Below are 24,345 nucleotides of genomic sequence, written 5' to 3'. Positions count from 1 at the left end.
AGCTAATTAAATGAAGCAAACTTAGCAACAAAAAACTAAGCACCTATGCATTGGGGACATGAGTTGCTAAGCAATTTAATGCCCTTAGTACCTCATCTAAGCACCATTTCGTTGGAAGAGGTCACTCCTTGGCAAATACAATAAATACTACGAAGGAAGAGATAGAGAGAAGTAAAAAATACTCTTATAGCCAACCTTATAGCTAACCTTGTTGTATGAGTGACTAAGTGATGACTATGTATGACATGCCAACATCAGATAGCCTAATGCACTGTGTTAAATCTCCAAGGGCACGACTGCGCGAGCGAGGCGGCGGTCGTGGTAGGCGCGACCATGATACGGGCTGCTGGCAGCCCTTGGATCTGAGATCGAACGGTCGCATGCTAAGTTGCTCAAAATTTGCATAATAACCCTCCAGGATAGGATATTCACCCATAGGTCTAGAATCACGCCATGCAACCACTACTAGGAAAATGCTTATACACAGTAGCATAGTAGTAGTGCTAGAAAAGAGTAAACGCTGCTGCTATTGAGCAGTAGACTTTTCCTGGCAAGCGCTACTAGTAACTCTATAGTAGTAGCGCTGTGAAACAGAAACACACTTCTACTATGTGGGACCAGACGAGGCCACCGACGGTCGCCGGAGTTGTAGCGATGTACAGAAAAAGCGCTACTACTAACAGTTTAGTAGCAGCCCTTGGTTTTACTGCGTCGCTACTGCTAGTTGGCCCCACTTAGCAGTAGTGCTTTTCCTGGAGAGCGCTGCTACTAAGTCCAATAGCAGCAGTGCTTTTTGCAAAGCAGCGCTACTACTAGTTGCGGCTTGTGCCACCTTTTCCACCCCCTCCCCTCCTCCCCCCCACTTTGCCCTCTCTCCCCCTCCTTTCCCCTCTCCCCTCTCTACTCTCCACTCTCCACCATTGTTGCTCTTCTTCTCTCTTCCTCCTACCTCTCTTCTCTCCTCAATAATGGCACCCTCCTCCATAAATGGCCTCTCTCTTTCTCCTACACCTCTTTTCTCTCTCCCATTATTGCCCCCATCCCCCATAACCCCTCTCCATTAGTTAGCTAGCTAGATTCACCTCTCCTCCCCAACAACTAGATCTAGCTAGCTATTTAGCCAACCACACGTGCTCTCTCGATCGTTCTCTCTTATCATCTAATTAACCGCGTGCTCTCGGTCTCTCTCGGGAGATATATAGGCAGTGAGTAAAAAGTTGTTCATTTCAAGAATGGGAATATGTGTGTGAATGAGAATATGTGTGTTTGGGATATATATATATATATATATGGAGAGATTTGTGCGAGTGACATGCCCTCGAGTTGCTTATGTTTTGCCGAAATGTCGGTTTATTTCCGTTTCGGTGAATTTCGAGCAAACTCAATATGTCCTATTTTTAGGCAAGGTCATGCCAAAATTTATATATCTGACTTTGAAGCATGCATTATTTATTTCATAACCCTTTTGCTTGTTATACCGTGCAATCGGTCATGAAGGTGAGTGGATGGAAGGTGGAGCGGTACATGCAATCCGCGGTGATGGACATGTATGCAAATAATCGGACTAGGATTAGATGTCCGTGTGCAAGATGCAAGGAAGGAGTCCTTTTGGACCTTTTGATCATGGCACTTTGAAGGCGCACCTGCTGATGAATGGTTTCATGGATGGCTATACTCAGTGGATAAGTGAAGAAGATGATGATGATGAGGACGTCCACATGGCAGGGAATAACGACATGGGGCTAGACAAAGAGATAACCGATCGACAAGAAGACGATGGCGCCGGACATGTCGGCGGGGAAGAGTCCGGAAATGACGATGACGGAGGAGAAGATTCCGGACACGGTGAAGAAGAGTCTGGACATGGCGGAGAAGAGGCGGTCGTCACGCCACAGTCTTCGATCCTACTAAGTGCAGTCGTGCAGGACCCTCATGTTCGAGACCTCCTTCGCAAGAGTACGACTAGCGAGAGTGCTGCTTCTAGAGAGGAGGACAAGCTGGCGCAACTTGAAGTAGACTCGAGGACTCCATTGTATGACGGTTGCGATCTCGAGGTGACCCGCTTGAGTTTCATGCTCGAACTTCTAAAGACGAAGGCCAAAAACAAATGGACAGACAAAAGCCTCGATGAGCATTTGAAGTTTCTACATAATAAAGTTCTTCCCGCGGGGAACCTGTGTCCTACTAGTGTTGAGGAGGCCAAGAAAATCATTTTCCCTTTTGATTTGCCGCACATTAGGTACCACGCACGCATCAATGATTGCATCGTTGATTAGGGGGAGCACGCGGAAAAAACTAGCTGTCCAGTGTGCAATGCTTCTCGATACAAGAAGGCAGGAAAGAAAGCTCCTTAGAAATTTGTATGGTACTTTCTGATCACTCCCCGTCTGCAACGGTATTTAGTAGATCCTAAGGAAGCAAAGCTCATGTGCGGGCATGCGGAGAGGAAGAACCCCGATGATGGAGATGATCCGAGGCTGAGACACCTCGTAGATGCTAACCAGTGGAGAGCATTCAACGCCGTATATGGATTTTCTATAGAAGATCCAAGGAACATCGTGCTTGGTGCGAGTACCGATGGCATGAATCCATGTGGAAACTAGAACACCAACCACAACACATGGCCCGTGTTTCTATGGATGTACACCTACCCCCATGGAAGTGCATCAAGACAAAGTACATACACATGAGCATGCTGATTCAAGGGCCGAAACAACCAGGAAATAGTATTAACCTGTATATGGGGCTTTTATAAGAGGAGCTAGACACGTTATAGAAAACACCGACATGGACATGGGACGGGAGCAAAGGAGAATATTTCCATATGAGAGTCGCGCTGATGACAACGGTGCACGACTATCTTGGTTAAGGGTACACCTCAGGCCAGGTGTGCCACGTATACTGCGGATGCACGAGGTGCATGGACGATACAACGTCTCAGCAGCTGACGTCAACGAAAGATGGCAGGTCCGGGAAAATCGTGTACATGGGGCATCGTAGATGGCTCGAGAAGGATGACCCGTGGAGAAAGCGTGGAGATCTATTCAATGGGTTGGCTGAGCTTCGAGGACCTCCACGTAAGAGGAGCGGCACCGAAATCAATGAGCTATTGAGAAACTGGGAACAATGCCCCGCGTCAGGAAAGATCAAAAAGGCGCCAGAGCCGCTGCAGAAGGTATGGAAAACGAGGTCTGTTTTCTGGGACTTGGAGTATTGGCCAATCATGACACGCCTCATTGCCTTGATCCAATGCATATCATGAAGAATGTCCTCGAGAGCTTGCTAGGCACACTGATAAACATGCGGGAGAAGACCAAGGATGAGCCGAAGGCAAGGAAAGACTTGGAAGATTTGAAGATCAGGAAAGATCTCCACCGTAAAAAGATGATGGAGGAGACGGAGACAGAGGAGGGGGAAAGGGGCAGAAAAGTCAACAAGAAGGAGGAGAACTATTGCCCCCCTTCTTGCTTCACCTTAAGTGTGAAGGAGATCGATCAATTCATCAAGTGCCAAATGGGAATCAAAGTCAGTTCCGGTTACTGTGGGAAGATAAGCAGATTTCTAGACCCCAAGAAGAAAAGGTTCAGCGGGATGAAGTCTCATGACTGTCACGTGATGATGACGCAGATACTCCCGGTTGCCATTAGAGGGATAATGGAGAAGCACGTCGATGACATGCTTACTGGTCTCTGCAACTTCTTCGACGTTATATCTCGAAAGTCCATAAGTGTGAAGCCGCTCCGAAGGCTATAGGAAGAGATCGTTGTCATACTATGTGAGCTTGAGATGTACTTCCCGCCCGCATTCTATGACGTCATGGTGCATCTATGTGTCCACATCGTGGACGGCATTATCGACCTCGGGCCAACATTCCTTCACAGCATGATGCCGTTCGAGCGGGTGAATGGGGTCATCAAAGGATTCGTTCGTAACATGTCCCGTCCCAAAGGGAGCATTGTCCAGGGGTATCTGATGCATGAGTGCATCTCCTTTTGCGAGAATTATATAAGCGTCAGAGACCCTGTTGTTGGTTTACCCGTCAAGAAGCATGATGGTAAGCTCGAAGGAGATGGTCACAACAATGGCCGGAGGGGAATTACATGTGGACTACTCGGATCGACGGAACGACTTTGACAGGGCTAACTTAGTAGTGCTACAACACCTAGATGTGGTAGATGATTATGTGGCACAACACAAATAAACCATCACAATGAAGTACCGTGATAAGGGGATGCTCAAGATGGACGACGAAGTTACTGTAGAGCACAACGCCACTTTCTTGTGTTTGTTTAAATAACAAGTTCTTGAAAATCCCCCGGAAGAGGGCAGTTCGGACGGATTCCTCATACATGCCTTAGCACATGGCCCCGCACCCAAGCTCGTGACCTAACAGTCCTACGATATCAATGGGTACACGTTCTACACGGAGGCCAAAGGCATGGAAAGTGATTACCAGAACTCCGGGGGTGACAATTCAATGCGTGACCGACGCCAACGGCACAACTGAAAGATTCTACGGAAGGGTCAAAGAGATCTGGGAGCTTGACTATGCTGGAATGCACGATGCGATGATGCTTCATGTCAGATGGGCCAAGGACGTCGTAAGATACAACAAGTATTTCACCACCATGTCTATACCCGACGCGAAGAGAAGTCCTGTGAATGTTAACGTCATCGCCAAAAATGTGCCATGGGTACACGCTAAGCATGTGACACAATGCTTCTTCATAACCGAACAGGCCAATCCTAGCCATGTTGTCGTGAGGAGATCCAAAAGGAGCATCGTCGGAATGGATGGAGTCGCCAACGAGGAAGACTACAACCAATACAGCAACCCCATGAGGGAAGATGACGATGATGATGAAGCATACGTGAAAAGAAGAATCAATACTACATTACCTAAGAAAGATCATACTCCATGGCTCTGAAAAATTCACAAGGAGGGGCTCAATTACTCGGCAACGAACAAGAAAGGGAAGAAGCTCAGTGAGAAACGTCGTCGGCGCGGCTGATCAGAAACTTACATTTATATATATGTATCTATTTTGTGTATGCACTTAAGTAACCGTTATCGGTCAACTGATATGTTACCACCACATGCATGGTTCCGGTGATATTCACGTAGTGGGAAAAGAAAAAGAAAAGGAAAATAATAAAAGAAAAGAAAACTAAAAAGAAAAGGGAGAAAGCAGTACAAAAGAAAAGGTAAAGTAAACAGAAAAGAAAAGGAAAATAATAAAAGAAAAGAAAACTAAAAACTAGAAAAGGAAAATAATAAAAATAAATAAAAAATTGGAGCAGTTAGCAGTAGCGCTGGATCCTGAAACATCGCTACTACTATGTGCCATTAGCAGTAGTGCTGCTTTACTACCCAGCGCTATAGCTAAGTATTTTAGAATTAAAAAAATAGAAATTGGAACAGTTAGCAGTAGCGCTTGTTTAGGACAAGCGCTATAGCTAAGTTAGCTATAGCGGTTGTTTCCAACCCAGCGCTACCACTATTTTGAGCTAACCCACCCCCCTGTCGCGCGGGCTCAAAATTTCGCTAAGTCCCATCCCCCCCATATGCACCTCGCCCTGCGCCCTCCGTCGACGCCCTCGACCTCACCGCCGCCGGCTGTCACCCCTGCGCCCGCCCTCGACATCGCCGACCGTCGCCCCTATGCCCGCCCTCGACCTCGCCAGTCATCTCCCCTGCGCCCGCCCTCGACCTTGCCGGCCGTCGCCCCTGTGCCTGCCCTCGACCTAGCCGCCGCCGCCCTCGACCTCAACGCCGCCACCCACTCCACTGCCCCGTAATCCTCTCCCTCTCCTCCCCCCTGCCCTCCTCTCTCCCTCCCTCTCTCTCTCTCTGCTCTCTCTCTCTCTATCTATCTAATTTGAATTTAGCCTAGCTAAGTGTTGGATGTATGAACCCTAACTAGGAGATGTAGCAGAGAGAGATTTAGTTTAGGGCAATTTACTTGAGGAAATTTAGTTTAGGGCAATTTTGTTTAGGGAAATTTTGTTTAGGGTATATAAAATACCTATAAATAAAAAAATAGTAGGAAATTGGTTTTTGTAGGTATAAAAAACAGTAGCTAAAATTTATAAAAAATAGTAGCTAGTTAGTTTTTGTAGGTATAAAAACTAGCTATAAAAACAGTAGCAAAAATTTATAAAAAACTATAGCTAATTAGGGGGGTAGAAAATATAGCTAGGGCCATTTTTTTAGCAAATGAGCAAATTTAGCTAGGGAAATTTTGTTTAGGGTAGTAGCTAATTAATTAGGGTCGGTAGCAGAAAGAGAGAGAGAGAGATCACTTAGGAAAAAACAGTAGCAAATAAAACTAACAAATAGTAGCAAAAAAACCAGTAGCAAAAAAAACCAGTAGCAAATAAAAACCAGTAGCTAGGCAATTTTTGTAGGTATATAAAATAGCTATAAATATAAAATAGTAAGGTAGTCATCCATTGCAGCGTAGTGGATGTGGTCTATATCTAGTATAGTCCACTGCCATGCAAGATGAAACATGTGCGGAGCTTTCTTTAGTTCACCGTACATAGGCTGAACCATGGCTCCTGCCAAGGTCAGCATTGAAGGCTGATCAAGGGAGGGCACCAGCCCTTCCTTCTGGAGGTCGAAGGGGTGGCCTACAATGAGGCCTATCCGACCCAGGATTTCCTTGTCATACCTAAAGTCTACAATAACGAATTTGACTCGGCCGCCCTTGAGGAAGTCCTTAAATTCCTCGCACTCAACGTCGGCATGGCATATGTGGTAGACCAAGCATAAGTCATGCACGCAAACTTGGATCACAGCGGGCTTCTTCTTCTCTGCCTCCTTTAGTTTCTTCTCGCTTCCTAGGACTGTGGTGTACTCAACATCTAGCCCAGCGACCCACTCACCATTTGAGTTTTCGAACATGCGTTTGAAGCGAGCAAGGCATTCTTTCACCATTGTGGTAGAACAGGTGTAGATGACGTCGAACTCATCGCCGGTGATGGTTCTAACCTTGTACTCACCGCCGATCATGGAGATTTGGGACACCATGGATTTGGGAGGAGGGTTAGTATTAGTGGAACTGTCGTAATGTGAAAGGATGGGATGACTAGGAGTGGTTTATCGATTGTAAAAATGTCGAGTGGGGGCGCGTGCGAATGGCAGGGTAGTGGCTTGCATGGTGCATAAATGGATTCATGCATAGTACTATGGGGGCCCAATTAGATGGCATGTCTACTCGACGCCCAATTAAATGGCTTTCGATGTCATGTCAAGCGTCGGGAAAATTACAGGTGATACAAAGCTTTGCAGTCTCCCATGATACGAGCTTCCAAGATCCCTTGGATCTGAGATTGAACGGTTGCATGGTGTAATTCTAGACCTATGGGTGAATATCCTATCCTAGAGGGTTATTCTGCAAATTTTCTGCAACTTAGCATGTGACCGTTTGATCTCAGATCCAAGGGTTGCCAGCAGCCCGTATCATGGTCGTGCCTACCACGACCGTCGCCTCGCTCGCGCAGTCGCGCCCTTGGAGATTTAACACGATGTGTTAGGCTATCTGATATTAGCATGTCATACATAGTCATCACTTAGTCACTCATACAACAAGGTTAGCTATAAGGTTGGCTATCAGAGTATTTTTTGTTTACTTCTGTCTATCTGTTTCTTCGTAGTATTTATTGCATTTGCCAAGGAGTGACCTCTTCCAATGAAGTGGTGCTTAGATGAGGTGCTATGGGCATTAAATGGCTTAGCAACTCAAGTCCCCAAGGCATAGGTGCTTAGTTTTTTGTTACTAAGTTTGCTTCATCTATGTACACGCGCTTATCACTATTTCTTCCTGGGGTCACCAAACTAGTCTCTCTCTTCTTAATTAAATTGCCACATCAGACTTTATGCCTATGTGGCAGGCTTAGCACCAATAGGATCAAGTACAATAGTGGGCAATAAGCCCGCTTTACATGGCATTTTTGCATATGTGGGGGAGTGGGCTCTCAAGCAAGAGCCAGCCTCTACATGGTGGAGCATCGGGAGAGGCACCTGTATGGAGGTGGTCAGGAATCGGGAGACTCAAGCCGGTCGCAGCGTCGTAGTTAAAATGATAATGGCAAGTCAAATCACCGGGCCCCACCTGTCCAGTAGTGACTCACTATCAAATCACACAGCCCTACATTTGTAGCAGCCTACTCCCTCATCTTCTCGCGTCTCTGTCGAACCGACTAGGCGAAACTGCCCCGCCTACCGCGCAGGAAAAGCCCCGTCCTCAAAATCTCCCAGTCATTGTCAAACCAAGTAAGGATCTCCTTCAACCTGGCTAACTTTGCCTGGTTGCCACCGGCGATCTGCCTGATTCGCTGTTGCATCCCCTCCATAGATCCTCGTCCGAGGAGAGATGAGGCGGTTTTGCAATGGAGAAGAGGGAGAGGCGAGACGGTGGTTTTGGAATGGAGATGATGGAGAGGAGAGGAGGTGGTTTTGCAATGGAGAAGAGGGAGAGGAGCGTGTGGCAGCGATTTAGGATTGGACGAGAGGGCCGACGCGCTGTGACTAGATCAAAATGAAAATCAATTTACCCTTCAATTAAGAAAGCGACCCCACATTAACTAGTCTCCCTTTTATTCTGGGTCATAATTTGACCATGATTTTCGCAAATAAAATATATGGTATACGTTGCAAAAATAATATAATTTGAAAGTACATTCAGATACGAACCAAACGATACAATTTTTGATGGCATGCATTCACATTTTGCTTGTCAAATAAAGTACGTGGTCAAACTTTGACCCAAAATACGCAAAACAAAAAAATACTTCCAAGACCAGCGCCGCTCTTCCGCTCTTCTCCTCTTAAACCACCGTCGCTCCTCTCCTGTTCCAATCTAAGTCCAGCGTCGCTCCTCTCCTCTTCCATTTCAAAACCATTGCCCCTCCTCTCATGTTCCAATCCAAAACCAGCGTCGCTCCTCTCCTGTTCTAAACCAAAACCAGCGCTGCTCCTCTCCTCTTCCATTCAAAAACCACCGTCGGCAAGTGAAGGTGCTGTGGAGAAGTAGATCGATGGAGGAGTACAACCGATACGTGAGGATCGCGGACGGCGACCCTATGAAGCTAGCTAGGATGTTGGAGATACATTCTTGGTTTGACAACAAGGACCAACTAGCAGCGACGGCGACATCCATGGACAAATATCCGCAACCGAGCGAAAAGGCGGCAATACTCCCGGAGGGAGTCGCGTGGGAGTACATAGAGCTGCTCCTCTAGGCCATGGAGCAAACAGATTCACCAAATCTGATCATGAGGGAGCGGTGGTGGGAGTATCAATCCCAAATGGAGCATCCACCAGAGATCGAAGGATCGAGCATCTACAGGGTGCCGTTTGTGAGGGTGTCGTGCCAGAGCGAGCCGGTAGAGTCTTCGTCGACCGAACCCAGCTGCAAGAGGAGAAAAACAGTTGGCCCGACGACGCTTCCCCGCCATCCTCTCCCTCACCGTTCACATCGTCTCACGGGGCGGCTGTCCACCGCCGAGGAATAGGAGGGATTGCCCCCCCAGACCAATAGTTGGGCAGGTTGTGAATTGTCAGGAGGAGCTTAGGGTTGTTAGTATTTGCAGGTTATGAATTTTAGATTTGCAGTATTGAGCATATGAAGTATTTTATGAATTCTAGAGATCTATTTTTAGCACTTAAAAATGTAGTTTCATAGGAGTGTAAAAGTGCAGACAATGTGATTCTCAAAGAAGAAACTGCAAGTTTCAGTTTCAGATAGGAAACTCCAAGTTCAGTTTCAGATAAGAAACTACAACTTTCAGAGACAGAGCATTTATATTAACACGACCTTTTCAAACAGTGTGAACATCATGCTGGAAGTTTTATTCATGGTCGAAACTGGAACTACCAACCAGTTAACATCATGCTGATCAACATTCATGCATAGCACATCTTCATATGATGCACAGTCAAAAAGATATGATATTTTCAAAATGGCCACACAATGTCGAGTGTGCGAAAAACAGATAAAGCGAGGGACGAAGTTTTGGCAAGTGTAGGACGTGGTGTGCGTAGATGACAATTGGAACCCACATGTCAATAAAGGTGGAGGCAAAAAATTTGGAGATATTTTCTCTACACAGATGAAATCGAACCCAGGCGGAACAGCTGTCGGGTAGTGTCACTCGGCCACTAGGCTAGTTCAGTTGTTTCGTTACTAATAAGGCACTTCCTCAGGTGGTCGGATCTCCTCTTGCGCCTTTGTGCGCTCCCCGCGACGCTGCTGTCTGCCGTTGTGAACATGTTGAACATACGAGAGGAATCTGGAGAGGACTGTATGTGGAGAGGTGGACAGTCGGGACCCACCAGGTCTATGGCCGTACGCATGCAAGTGCCTCATCGAAAAAATACTTTCTCCTAATGCTATACTGACGTTGGGGCCCACGGGTTTGTCAACATAGTTACATTTTTTTAGGTGCTTCAACATAGTTACTATAGGAGCTAAATTCACAACGAAGCCGGGGAGGTGGCAGGTATCATTTATTATCACTGGGGCTACAAGTATCAGCTGGGTTTTGGGCTGCCCCGTCTAGACTTTCTTTTTTAACATGCGCAGCCCACGACCTCGGATGGGAGGTCCATAGGCATGTTTGTATTTTCTTGAGAGCCATCATGTATCGATTAGCCTATGGACCTCCCATCCGAGGTTTTATTTTTCCTGAAACATCGGCAGCCCAATTTATGTATTTTTTTTGAAGAAAACGCAGAGGTCTGTTCTATTTTTCTATATAAGAATAGGAACGCCTGGTCCAACTTATGTTTCCCTTCTAACTATATTATATATATTTAAATTATTTTATATGTTATTAGATATTATTGTTATTGTCATCATATATTTAACAGATACTTACATATGTAAGAAAAAATTATCCCACATCTTGTTAACTAATAAAAATAATTTCTTAACAATAAAATCCTGGATTTTTTTGGCAACGAAAATCCTGGTGATTGTGTAAGATTTAGGGACCAATGTAATAATAAATCACTTGTTATTTAAATATATATATATATAACAAAATGCTCAGCCCCTGTTTATTTTTTGATAACATTGCTGCGCCCACCCCAACATTATAATTAGAATCAGCCTAGCAAAATCGTGTATTTCGAGAAAGTGCAAATGGCCTGTAATTTTTTAGGTAAAACATAAATGGGCCGCATGGACGCTACATTATTTGTTCACCCAGCCCAGCTAATGGACTGTAATTCAAAAAAAGATCAAATGGACTGTAAATTCTACCCCGCAAAAAAGACTGTAAATTCTAAAAAATGGGTTGAATACGTGCCACATTTTTGGAGGCTGAAATGTGGGCCAGTAGGCCGAAGCCAATGCAAGTCGTTGTCAACTTAGTCAACAAATGGTTCTGACATTGTTAGCCGTTGGATTTACATCCAACGACCGGCATCCATCTTCAATCCCTCATCTTCTTCCTCCAGCGCCGCCGGGACCACCTGCTCCCGCCTCCTGCTGCTAGCAGCTCTAGTTAGCACGCGTCGCTGTGAAGCGCTACTCCATCGTTGTCCAGGCCATCCCTCCACCCCTCCACACCTCCTGTTTTTCTCCACCGACTGCCGAACCACACCGCACCAGAACCAGTTAACCCTTGTACACCTCTCCGTCTACGACTCTACTCCCGCATCTTCCCATCTCCGGCTCGTTGCTGTTCAGGGCCTCGCCGTCGTCCACCACCTTGGATGTGCTCAGCGCGAAGTGGTCAACATGGTCAACGAACGACACCATCGGAAGTAGACTGTGTGTGGAGAGGCTGACAGCTGGGTCCACGGCCGCACGCAAGGAAATGCCTCCTTATTACACGCAAAATAATGATTCCTCCATGTGACAGCTGGGACCCACCGGAAGGGCCTCTGTATTTCGCGAAAAATGTTCCCACCGCTGACAGGTCGGACCCACCAGCTATATCTTCGCACGCAAGGAAGTGGCTCCTTATTACGCACAAAAAAATGAATACTCCCCCTGCTAGTTGGGACCCACCTTGGTGGGAAGCTGACTTGTGGGCCTACTAAGTTGACGGGGACGGAGTGCTTTGTCAACTTAGTCAATATGAACGATTATAGCTCAAGTGACCGTACGATGTCCATCCAACGGCTGTAGTGCTTCTTCAACCTCTGGTCTTCTTTCTCCAGCCGCCCAAAGCAGCGCCGGTCGTGCTGCATGCTCCTGCCTCCTGTGGCTAGCTGTGTTGTCACGGAGGCCTCACCGCCCCGACTATTCTCACCGCTGGCCAGGCCCTACGGCGACGACAGCCTCACACCGCAGCCAAACCAATGAACCCTCGTACTCCTCACTGCGCGGGCTTCCATTGTCACGTCTTCCCTGGCTTCGCGTCGTCCCCTTCCTAGGCCTCGCCGTCGTCCACCGCCTTGGTGCTCTCGGTGCGGCGTGGTCAACGTGGTCAAGGAACGGCTTCCATCAGACGTGTACTGTACGTGGAGAGGCTGACAGCTGGGTCCACGGCCGCAGCAAGGAACTGCCTCCTTATTATGCGCAAAATAATTATTCTTCCACCTGACAGTGGGGACCCACCGGACGGGCCATCGTATTTCGCAATAAAACGTTTCCCCTAACTGCTGGGACCCACCAGCTACATCTTCGCACACAAGGAAGTGCGTCCGGGCGAAAAAACGATTCGCCCCCCTGTCTGCTAGGACCCACCAGCTACATCTTTACACGCAAGGAAGTGCCTGACAGTCGGGACCCACCTGGTCGAAGTGTACGTAGCGTTGTCATTCTGGTCGCGTACGTGTACATACATACTGGTCGATGTAGAGGCACGCACATGTCGTAGTAGAGGGGCACACGTAGCATGTACACGTACGTACAACAGCCAGTGTGCAAGAAAGAAAATACAGCCACGTACGTACATACGGGCAGGGTCTCGAACGCCTACTCGCGCATACGTATGGCCAGGGCTCATTTACATGGCTGGCTCGGAACGGAGAAACAACGCCGTCGTCGTGTTCATGGGGAGCCAACCGGCTGGGTCGGAACGGAATGCGTTGTCGTGTTCACCGGGAGGGCTTGGATGGAACAGCCGATGGAAACGAGGCCTGGCATACCGCAGAACAGAGTAAACGGCCTTGTGTTCGACCGGCCACGGTCGAAACGGGATCCTGTTCATCGGGAGGGGTCTGGCGTACCGCAAAACGGAGGAAACTGGCCTCCTACGGTCGTAACAGGGGTCCTGTTGATCGGGAGGGGTGTGGCGTACCACAAAACGGAGGAAACAGACTTGTGTTGGAGCGCTACGGTCGAAACGGGGGTCCTGTTCATCAGGAGGGGTGTGGCGTACCGCAAAACGGGACTCCACAGGATACTGTTCATCTCCACCGTCGACCCCCTCCAACCTCCACACGAGCTACTGTTCATCCACCATCGACCTCCTCCAGCCTCCACCTGCGACTGTTCATCCACGGGCTCCTGTTCATCCAGCCTCCACCGTGCGCTACTCCATCGGCTACTGTTTAACCAGCCCTCTCCACGGGCTCCTGTTCAACCACTCCTTCACGGGCTACTGTCCATCCAGCCTTCCATCGTCTACTGTTCATCCAGCCCTCCACGGGGTGGCCCTGTTCATCCTGCCCTCCACGGGGTCCTGTTCATCCAGCCCCAACCGGATCGATCGATTGGGGTCCTGTTCATCCAGAGGCAACACCACGGGGTCCTGTTCATCCACCCCCACCGGGAACTATTCATCCAAACCCCCCAGCAACGCTCACTGTTCATCCAGAGGCAGCATCGATTGGCTTCAGTTAGCAGCAGTAGCGAAGGAATTGCTCGATCGGGTTTAGTTAACACCCATCGATCGATCGCTCGGGTTCCGTAACGCGTAGCCTGCAGTGCAATCGCTCGGGTTCAGTTAGAGCCCAATGCCTTGCTTGGGTTCACTTAGAGCCCAACGCCTCACACCCACGCGTGAGCGTGTATGAGAGAAACGCGCATCGCTCGGCCCCAACCACCCACCGTAACCGGGAACACCCCGATATTTTCCTCGCCCTCGCTTCTACCATGGTTTTTTCCATCATGGACGGCCCAAAGAATGACATGCAGCTGCGTCTGCGGCCCGCCCAGGACGAAAAGCCCATTTTCTGTCATGATGTTTTGTCATAGAAGTCGGACCCCACCACATCTATGATGATACCAGGTTTTGTCACAATTATCGTCATAGAAGTGTCATAAGTATGATAGAAAAATTTTCGTTCGGCCCAAAATGTCACGAATGTGTTTTTTTTGTAGTGCTAGTCTTGAGTCAAGGGCCAGGTTATCTTGCTATGATCTTGAAATAATTAAAAAAAGAGAAGGAAATAAAAATATCATATGGATCATATGGAGAGTAATGACTTCACATATTATAAAGAGTATGATGAATAAAAGTTGTTGAGAGTTGACAAACATAGTTTTGGTCATCGTTGCAATTAATAGGAAGTAATAAAGAAAGAGAGGTTTTCACATATAAATATACTATCTTGGACATCTTTTATGATTGTGAGCACTCATTAAAATATGACATGCTAAAGAGTTGATGTTGCATAAGGAAGACAATGTAATGGGTTATGTTTTCTTACATCCGAAATAAATTATATTGTCATGGATCATCCAACATGTTGAGCTTGCCTTTCCCCCTCATGCTAGCCAAATTCTTTGCACCAAGTAGAGATACTACTTGTGCTTTTGAACATCCTTAAACCCAGTTTTGCCATGAGAGTCCACCATATCTACTTATGGATTGAGTAAGATCCTTCAAGTAAGTTGTCATTGTTGCAAGCAATAAAAATTGCTCTCTAAATATGTATGATTTATTAGTATGGAGAAAATAAGGTTTATACGATCTTGTGATGTGGAAGAAATAAAAGCGATGAACTGCATAATAAAGGTCCATATCACAAGTGGCAATATAAAGCGACGTTCTTTTGCATTAAGATTCCGTGAATCCAACCATAAAAGCACATGACAACCTCTGCTTCCCTCTGCGAAGGGCCTGTCTGTTATCTTGACTTATACTTTATACAAGAGTCATGGTGATCTTCACCTTTCCTTTTTACATTTTATCCTTTGGCAAGCACTGTGTGTTGGAAAGATCCTGATATATATAGCTAATTGGATGTGAGTTTTCATGAACTATTATTGTTGACATTACCCTTGAGGTAAAAGGTTGGGAGGCAAAACTATAAGCCCCTATCTTTCTCTATCTCCGATTAAAACTTCATACCCATAAGTATTGCGTGAGTGTTAGCAATTGTCAAAGACTAAATGATAGTTGAGTATGTGGACTTGCTGAAAAGCTATTATATTGACTCTTTCTGATGTTATGATAAACTACAATTGCTTCGATGACTGAGATTATAGTTTGTTAGTTTTCAATGAAGTTTCTGATTCATACTTGAAATAGTGAATGAATTGTTACTCTAGCATAAGAAAACATATGATAATATATATATATATATATATATGTTGCTGTCCTAAGAATGATCATGCCGCCCTCATGTCCGTATTTTATTTTATCGACACCTCTATCTCTAAACATGTGGACATATTTTTCGTTATCGGCTTTCGCTTGGGGACAAGCGAGGTCTAAGCTTGGGGGAGTTGATACGTCCATTTTGCATCATGCTTTTATACGATATTTATTGCATTATGGGCTTTACCTACACATTATGTCACAATACTTATGCCTTTTCTCTCTTATTTTACAAGGTTTACATGAAGAGGGAGAATGCCGGCAGCTGGAATTCTGGGCTGGAAAAGGAGCAAATATTAGAGACCTATTCTGCACAACTCCAAAAGTCCTGAAACTTCACGGGAGCATGTTTTGTAATATATAAAAAATACTGGCAAAAGAATTAACCAGAGGGGGCCCACACCCTAGCCACGAGGGCGGGGGGCGCGCCCTACCCCCTGGGCGCCCCGCTTGTCTCGTGGGCCCCCTGGCAGGCCTCCGATGCCCATCTTCTGCTATATGAAGTCTTTCGTCCGAGAAAAATCATAAGCAAGCTTTCGCGATGAAACTCCGCCGCCACAAGGTGGAACCTTGGCAGAACCAATCTAGGGCTCCAGCGAAGCTGTTCTGCCGGGGAAACATCCCTCTGGGAGGGGGAAATCATCACCATCGTCATCACCATCGATCCTCTCAGCGGGAGGGGGTCAATCTCCATCAACATCTTCACCAGCACTATCTCCTCTCAAACCCTAGTTCATCTCTTGTATCCAATCTTTGTCCCAAAACCTCAGATTGGTACTTGTGGGTTGCTAGTAGTGTTGATTACTCCTTGTAGTTGATGCTAGTTGGTTTACTTGGTGGAATATCATATGTTCAGATCCTTTATGCATATTAATACCCCTCTGATTATGAACATGAATATGATTTGTGAGTAGTTACGTTTGTTCCTGAGGACATGGGAGAAGTCTTGCTATAAGTAGTCGTGTGAATTTGATATTTGTTCGATATTTTGATGAGATGTATGTTGTTTCTCCTCTAGTGGTGTCATGTGAACGTAGACTACATGACACTTCACCATTGTTTGGGCCTAGAGGAAGGCATTGTGAAGTAATAAGTAGATGATGGATTGCTGGAGTGACAGAAGCTTAAACCCTAGTTTATGCGTTGCTTTGTAAGGGGCTGATTTGGATCCATATGTTTCATGCTATGGTTAGGGTTACCTTTATACTTCTTTTGTAGTTGCGGATGCTTGCAAGAGGGGTTAATCATAAGTGGGATGCTTGTCCAAGGAAGGGCACTACCCAAGCACCGATCCACCCACATATCAAAGTACCGAACGCGAATAATATGAGCGTGATGAAAACTAGCTTGACGATAATTCCCATGTGTCCTCGGGAGCGCTTTCCTTTATATAAGAGTTTGTCCAGGCTTGTCCTTTGCTACAAAAAGGATTGGGCCATATTGCTGCACCTTATTTACTTTTGTTACTTGTTACCCATTACAAATTACCTTAGCACAAAACTATCTGTTACCGATAATTTCAGTGCTTGCATAGAATACCTTACTGAAAACCGCTTGTCATTTCCTTCTTCTCCTCGTTGGGTTCGACACTCTTACTTATCAAAAGGACTACGATAGATCCCCTATACGTGTGGGTTATCAGTCTCCTCCACCATCTTCTTCATTCTGTCCATGATGGGGGATTTCTCGACGCGAGCCTTCATCATCAGTTCCACGGCCGCATTACGTACCTTGGTAGCAGCCGGGTGCTCGATGCGGAACTTCGCCAACTCCTCCTTCTGTTCCATGACGAGGGCTTGCAGCATCTTCATCGAGGAACTACTCTTCTCATGGAGCTTCTTCCAGCCGGCGTTCTCCTCCTTCAGCATGTCGAGCTCGTGGAAGAGCTTCGCCTTGTCCTCTTGAAGTTGCAGGATTTCGTCGATCGCCATCTTCTCTGAGGCAGTGCTCTTCTTCAGCAGCATCACCAAGCCAGCGGTCAACTCCCCCTGCTCATTGAGCTAAGAGGGCATGTCATCGAGGCTCTCCTTCAATAGCTCCACCAAGCCGTGGATGAACTCCTTCTGCTTATTGAGGTGCTTATTGAGCTGATTGGGTATGCCGTCAAGGGATAACGACTCTAGCGCCACCAGCTCGGCATGTTCGCCTCCGCATCTAGGGCGCTCCTGGGAGCCATCGCCTGCCCGTGAGAGATCTTTCGAGGTCTCTGCGAGGCGGAGAGCCCTCTTTTTTTCCGTAGCCTTGCTTGCCGCTCCCTTGTTACAAGTAGTTCTCGACCTAGGGCTCTGCACACTGACCATGGCACGGACGGACGAAGAAGGACTTATGAGGAGGAAGGTAGAGTAATTTTCGGTTAGGTAGTTCCCCTTTTTATAACCTAAGTACTAGCACTAGTACTAAAACCTGCGTAGTGGAAACATGTTCAGGTTTGGTACGTACTAGTAGGTGTGAGTAGGCTTGCACTTAATTGTAGCACTAGTACTTTGGAATGTGATGGGAACAAGGTAAAGATTAATTGATGGTTTAGGTTTCAAGGCCTGAAACGGCTCCCGATGAGTTCAGTGGAACATAAATTTCAAGAACTCCCTCCATCTCAGTTTACAAGGCTTGCACGTGTATCTAGGTCGTCAATGTAACTTATATAAAATAAATTGTTTAAAAAATATATCATTAAAAAATAGAATATTTGATGTTTTTAATGATATATTTTTCATAATGTGTGCCTCTTATTAAGTTGGTCAAATTAACGACCTAGGTACACATGCAAGACTTGTAAACTGATATAGAGGGAGTACTACACTGCTGAAATGCGGTCGCACAAGTCAGCGATGTAACTGGTCGTACATGTCAGACCAAGCCAATGCGTGTCCCTTCGGTGAGACGCGGGTCCAACCGACCATCTGTTGATGCGATCGACTGTAAAGTATTACGCGATGGAGACTTCTGGTTGTGGCTTCGGTTGATTGTCACGACCAAGCATTCTAAAACTAGTGATAAATCAATTACCATCTTTTTCCAAATGACCAAGTATTTCACAGGAATACAATACATATAGATGGAGTGATTGTCAAGGTTGCAAACCGACATGGCGTTGCAAGTTCACGGCAGCAGCAACCGACTAGATCACTGCATCGCTGGCGGGGAAGGAGGACAACACACCTCGCCTACGATGTATGCCCAGCGGCGCCGCTGCAACTGGTCCCAGGATTTGGCTTCTCCTACCGCCCATTTGAACAGTTGCACCTGTTGCTCATGTCATTGCGCAGGCCTGCGCGTTCTTTCCTCCACAGTCGACTCCGTGAATATGATTTCTACCATTAGCCCTAGCTCAAAATCAACGCGATGCTGCCAGATGCTGACATCCCTCAGCATCTCTCCCCTGAGATTGACTTGCGCCTCCGCCTTGTGCTGCGCTAGGTGCAGCTCCTTGGAACTTCTCACCAATCGATGTGACACTTCCTCGATCTGATTTTCCCTTGCTACCCACCACCTAAAATGCAGCCCTGGCATGTCCTCCGGTGCCACCAATCTATGATTCCAAAGCAATGGATCCCCTCTAAAACACATCTAGGTTTCACTCAAAGGCGGCAGTGCTGTGGGCCGCATCGAGAGGGCAGCCTGCGGGATCCTGGGATCTAAGGTATTATCCATGGCAGGGAGGCGAGTCCTAGGTGCTGGGAGAGCCCTACGAGGGTAAGATAAAGATAGTACTACTCCACTCCGTCCATATTTAAATACGAAGGCTACCAACGCACTACTAGGGAAAAGCCTATACACAGAATCTTACCAGCAGCGCGCTATAAAATTAGGCGCTGCTGCTAAGTAGCAGTAGCGCGGGCTGTGGAAACTCGCTGCTGAAACAAGTTTATCAGTAGCGCGCACACTCCAAGCGGCGCTACTGCTAAAATTCCCACGACACCTCCGCGAGGCCAGTTATAGCAGCAGCGCATTAAAATAGACAGCGCTACTGCTACGTACCGTAGCAGCAGCGCATTCAGGCAATAATCGCTACTACTAAATTAACTACAGATCTCACTAGCCTCATCCACAGATCACACTCACATACACTCACGGTCTCCTCCTCACCCCCGCGCCGCCGGTCCTCCCCCGTCACCCCTCCCCCGTTGCCCCTCCCCCGATCTGCGCCGTTGTCGCCTCATCCTCCTCGCTGGACTCGGTGCCGGCCTCCTCCTCCGTCCTCCCTCCACTCGCCGCTGGCCGCCCCCTCCTCGCTCCGCCTTCCTCCTCGATCCGTCCTCCCACCACTCGTCGCCGGCCGGCCCCTCCTCGCTCCGCCTTCTTCCTCCGTCCTACTATCTTCTCCCTCCTCGAGTCGCCCCTCCTTGTCCCTCCTCCCTGATACATTTTGATTTAGTAGGCTTTCATATGTAACATTTTGATTTAGTTGATTTAGTATGCTAGTGGATTTAGTATGCTAGTTGATTTAGTCGATTTAGTTGATATGATTCAGTTGATTTAGTAGGCTAGTTGATTTAGTTGATTTAGTACATTTTGATTTAGTTTATTTAGTAGGCTAGTTGATTTAGTTGATTTAGTAGGCTATTTGATTTAGAACATTTTGATTTAGTTGATTTAGTAAAATGGCGCCACCACCAGCACCACTATGTCGACTGTGCAAGTCAAGGTGCGCCAGCAGCCTTGCAACTGGCAAGCTGTTCGGCATCTACTTCCATCCGAGTTTTCGTCATGCGGCGGTAAGAAATTAGATGAAATGTAACAACTATTTTATTTTTAGTGTTGGCATTACTGCATTGTGTCATTTTGCTTTTCTTACACAGATCGTCCCATGCAATGTGAGGTTGAAATTCAACAAGCTGACAGGAGACACTGTGACATTTGAGGCTCCTGGGGGGCCGTACACTATGGATGTCGAGAAAGGACGCAATATGTCGTAGATTGGAGGAGATGGATGGGCCCGTTTCCTCGCTCGCATGCGCCTTACTGGTGGTGAGTTGATCAGATTCTCCTTTAGAGCAGAAAGACCCAAGCTGGTTGTCATTTATATCAACCTGGTGGAAGATGATGAAGATGACGAAGATGATGAAGATAATGAGGACCCACTCAATGAAGATGATGAGAACCCACTTCATGAAGCCATCATAGCTCAAAGAATGAGGCCGAGCGAGGAGGAGGTGTGCAACCTATGGGACATAATTCCGCCACGTGATGACTTTGTCGGGGTGCCATTCGTGACCCGCCTGACAAGTACCATGGTCGATCGGCATGAAATGGTATGTTATACGTACAGCATGTAGTAATTTGATGATATATACATGCTGTATTGTTATACTTACAAATCTAGTCGATGATATACTTTAGTCTAGAGTCTGATCAGATGCTTAGGCTATTTATTAATTGATATGTTTTTCTTATTCAGAGATTGCCAAAGAACCTATCTGTGAGTTGTGGTATCGAGCCTGATGAAGAAGGCTCAGTTGGACTACGCCTTACCGCAAGGGGCTCCGTCACCACATGTACTTACCGCATGGGCACAGATGGTCGCACACACTTGAACTCGGTTGGGTGGAAGAGATTCCTCGTTGGCAAGAATCTTCATGCTGGACAGGCCATCCTAATTACTATCAGGAACACCCATCGCCCAGGCTTGAGGATGATGATCGTCGTCGATATCATCTAGAACTACATATGTGTATGTGGCTATATCATCTAGAACTACATATGATGATCGTCGTCGATATCATGTAGAACTACATATGATGATCGTCGTCGATATCATCTATAACTAAATATGATGATTGTCGTTGATGTCACCTTGTACTGCTTGAGGATGCATGTTGAGTATATATGAAATTGTTATCTAGTACTCCCTCGGTTCCAAATTACTCGTCGTGGTTTGAGTTCAAATTTGAACTAAAACCACGACGAGTAATTTCGAACCGAGGGAGTACTACCTAGTACCTATAATGCTTTATGAAATTGATATCTAGTAGCACCTAGTATCTGGAAATTGCAGTTTATCGAAGCCGGAATGGGGAAATGGTGAAAGATATAACAGTAGCGCTGGACCAGGAAATCGCTACAGCTAAGTAATAGCAGTGCATTCCTGAAAAGCGCTGCTGCTATAGTCAATAGTGGTAGCGCGGGTACAGGCAGCGCTACTACTAAGAGTTAGCTGTAGCACCTTATTGGTAGCGCGGGTACCCGCGCTGCTGCTAGGCCTAAAACCCGCGCTGCTGCTAGCCTTTTCCCTAGTAGTGACGGTAGCCCTGGCAAAAATTGATCATGCCATCTGCATCCTAGTTTATTGGCCCCCTTTTTTTGTGCCACTTTTTATGACATGCATAAATATTATGTTACTTAAAAATATGGTCAAAATTGGCACAAAATATGAAGGAGACCAATGGAAGTAGCAACCCATGATTTAACTACTCGCATGCATGCAGTGGAGTAGTAATGTCTTTCTTCCTCCCTCACATCCACTCAATTTGGATGCAATGTATTAATTGACCATCAATGAAGTGAAGGACTTTACACGCGTCAAATTATCACATGGGGTGGATATACGTACAAAAATGCGTCCCCTTGTGTACCCGCGTGTGCGTGCGAGGGAATGAGTGCATGCGTGGCATGCGTGCACATCTTCGCTTCATGCATGTACCGCCAATGTGCCTCAGAGAGGACGAGTACATTCTTCTGGAACCAGCAACACGTTACTGTGATCAATCCACACAAGGAGGTTGCGACAACGCCTCCACATGTGCCACATGGCTTCATGAACTGTAAGAGAGACACTGTGTAGCGTGCCATTGGAATTCTAATTTACGTGTTTTGCACATACTCAAAGTACTAGTAAGGTACACATGCATTGCATGCATCAGATTTGGCAACCAAATTATGAGTAAATACCACACTATAGCATGTAACCTTTGAGTCATATATGCCTGATGTAGACATTTATTTAATTCTTATAGTTCATCTCATTCAAAATCAATTAGTTTTTATAAAAAAGCCAGGGCCTCTTTGATTCGTAGTATTTCCAAAATGCGGGAATAGGAAAAACATGGGATTAGAGTGGAATGTCATCTTGAATCCTACGGGATTGTACGAGTGTTTGATTGTGCATAGAAAAAACGTAGTATTCTTTCAAAGAGGTTTGAGTGGATGGGATGTTTCCTATGAAATCTAGTGCAAATGAATCCTATGGAAAAATTCCTATGGTTTACAATCCTACGAATCAAACAACCAAGATAGGAAAAATTTCTAAGGATTAGAATCCTCAAAAATTCCTTTGAGAATCCTTTTAATCAAAGAAGCCCTTAATCTATTTTATGATTCATGGAATTGTGCATTGTAAAGCATAAAGTAAAAACAAATGATGCCAATTCAACTAGAAAAAAAAGTTTGGGCAGTTATGATGCGGAAGATTCTAGAACAAAGGAGAAGCACTTGTGTTTTGAGGTTTGTGCATTATGCTTAAGTTCAACCATGGAGTCTGCTAGATTGTGCATATGGGAAAATCTGATGGGGGCTAGAAGATGGTGCGAGGGGTCCAATGGAGGGAGACTATGAAGGAGTGCACAAGTGTGAGATCGATATTTAAAGAGAGGGGGCGAGAACGTGCGCTGTTGCGCGCAGTGGCGGAGCCATGAAAAATAAATGAGCTAGGGGGCCAAGCATTGTTAATCCTTTACGAGGAGGGCCAATTCATCAACTTAAACCATTTTACCAGCAATTGTCTAATGATCACATTCATATTAGCCTCGATATATAGTGATGTTAGGGGGGCAGGACCCTTGCTGCCCCTGTCTTCGCCACTGTGTGCGCGTGTGAGAGATGAAGTGGAAGGCATGGATGATGAGAGGGGGGCGTTAGATATATAATGTGGGGGTATTAGCTATGTAATCCTATATAGAGAGGTATAGATTGATCGATGTGGATGTGGGAAAGAGGGTGAGACCTCACTAGATATATAGATTGATCGGTTTGTGTGGAAAACTGGGAAAGACCTAGCTATATATAAGCACACATAGAGGAACATTGATTGTTGCGCACGCACGTGAGAGATAAAGAATGCTCTATATGATGAAGAGCGGGAGGTGTGTGTGTGTGCATGAACGGGAGACCGGCCTGAAGAAAAAGATTGCATGTGTGCGATGGATAGTGCTGACCGGTAGTGTCTATGCATGCATGCACGAGAGAAAGTTAGTGGTACAATTATAAAGAGAAGACAACTGTGTGGGTGTAAAAGACTAGGTGAGGTCATAATCAATGTAAAGTTGAATTCAAATATTTGAATAAGAGAACATGATGTTTGAAACCCATGCATGCATGAATATAACTAAGATATGCGCGGTGTGGTTTGGAAATGAGCATGTTGTACTGTATACACATTGAACAAGGTCAGACTGATTTGAATTTGAGATACTCATGGTAGACATTGTTTGGCCACATTGCATCCGTGCATGGACACATGATTCTAATTGGAGATGATGGGTGGCTTTTGCATCACATATCTATATCTATACCCCTATATATGTTATATTTTATATTTTTTATATAGTGTGCGGATAACTTTAACTTTGAAAGATGGTCGTTGGATGAAGCCAATCCGATGGTGTAGACATGGCAAATTTGAGCACTACTATCCGTTGCATATCATCTAGATTCCACCAGATTTTGCCACATGTGCAATCTAGAAGACTCCATGGTTGAACTTAAGCATAATGCACAAACCTCAAAACACAAGCACTTCTTCTTTGGTCTAGAATCTTCCATATCATAATTGCCCAAATGTTTTTCTACATGATTTGCCATTATTTGTTTTTACTTTATGCTTTACAACGCACAATTCCATGA

The 24,345-nt window shown here is 46.1% G+C and overlaps 1 pseudogene; it reads left to right on the top strand.

Annotated features, from left to right (window-relative positions):
• Positions 1 to 1,491: 1,491 nt before the first annotated feature.
• Positions 1,492 to 2,276, top strand: LOC147964955 (uncharacterized; annotated as a pseudogene).
• The last annotated feature ends 22,069 nt before the right edge of the window (positions 2,277 to 24,345 follow it).

This window comes from Triticum urartu, chromosome 6A (assembly GCF_056163025.1).
Source record: "Triticum urartu cultivar PI428250 chromosome 6A, HENAU_Tu73, whole genome shotgun sequence".
In the NCBI taxonomy this organism is placed as follows: Eukaryota; Viridiplantae; Streptophyta; class Magnoliopsida; order Poales; family Poaceae; genus Triticum; species Triticum urartu.
This window is presented reverse-complemented; position numbering and strand designations above follow the sequence as displayed.